This window comes from Poromitra crassiceps (genome assembly GCF_964638095.1).
Source record: "Poromitra crassiceps genome assembly, chromosome: 14".
Lineage (NCBI taxonomy): Eukaryota > Metazoa > Chordata > Actinopteri > Beryciformes > Melamphaidae > Poromitra > Poromitra crassiceps.
In genome coordinates this window covers 28,864,469-28,865,754 of record NC_139633.1, presented here as the reverse complement: position 1 = coordinate 28,865,754, position 1,286 = coordinate 28,864,469, and the positions used below count along the sequence as shown (strand labels likewise).

Sequence of the window (1,286 nt, the reverse complement as noted above, 5' to 3'; positions counted from 1 at the left end):
TGTCGCTCAGCACATGGTCGCAGACGAAAAAGAAGTGTCGCTCATGGTGTTGCATTTATACTTCAGTCACGTCACGTGACACTCGAACGCTATAAGCAGACAGCCAAGAGAAGAGAGGGGAACGCACAGTGAAACCACCTCGGAGGCAAGATGTAACGTAATTGGCTGCAGCCGCATATTATCGACACACAACTCACCTCCTCTGTCTCTGGGAAATTGATCACAATGTTCTTCTGATTTTCATGAAGTCATACATCAAGGACAGGCTGATAAAAATAGCGGGGACACGTTCATTCATTTCAATCGAGTGAAAACCAAAACAAGGAAGTCAAGCTCGTGCCGTCTATACAGCCAATCAGACTTGCGCGACACATCGTGACGTAGTCAGCGACACTAGACATTTCACCAGGTAGCAGACACTGCTCGCCGACACGTGTCGACTCAAGTCCTCATTTCTGTCGGCGACCGTTTCAAAAGTGTCGGCAGACAAAGCAGCGCAATAAGCTAGCTGGCCAACATGAACTTAAGAACATGGTGCGTTTTTGGCACATAAACCACCCGTTGATTCACGACTAGAAATGTTGAGTCACGACTCGAAACAGATGGAAATGAAATAGATAGAAACATTATGCTCATCCTCTCCCGGTCTGTCCAGGCCATAAAAAGGCTGTCAAAGAGTCAAAGAGTCAAAGAGTGGGTGTATATACACACTATAGTGCAGGTTGCCCTACAGTACGTCCTGTCGGACTGCACGTTATTTGAAAAGTTTTTACCAAGTACATTACATTACATAATAATAATAATAATAATAATGCATTTTATTTCAAAGCGCCTTTCAGGTCACTCAAGGACACTTTACAGGGTAAAATCAGAAGCAGAGCAACAGGCAAGCAAACAGTATAAGATATAAAAAGAGTGGAAGGGAAATAAAATAGAACAAAAATAAAAAACTAAACAATAAACAGAGAAAACACCATGGACATTACAGGGAATATGCTAATTTGAAGAGATGAGTTTTGAGGCTGGATTTGAACAGGGGGAGGGTGTCAATGTTGCGAATGTCAGGAGGGAGTGAGTTCCAGAGTTTGGGAGCAGAGCGGCTGAAAGCTCTGCTCCCCATGGTGGTGAGCCGGGCATTACATGCCAGACAATCAACATTGTTGTTGAGATGAAATGAGCATTTTTTTAACTGTGATTGTTTATGAATTTTAAATATGCTTGATAAGAGTAATTGAATAATGGTCTACCATGTAACATAGAAGAACTAAGGTAGCCTATTTCCTAGC

General features: G+C 42.6%; 1 protein-coding gene across 1 annotated transcript in view; it reads left to right on the top strand.

The window, feature by feature from the left end:
* LOC310789119 (echinoderm microtubule-associated protein-like 6) overlaps positions 1 to 1,286 on the top strand; it is a gene marked incomplete at both ends in the record, with an annotated part of 121,385 nt that overhangs the window by 115,520 nt on the left and 4,579 nt on the right. The window lies entirely within an intron of this gene.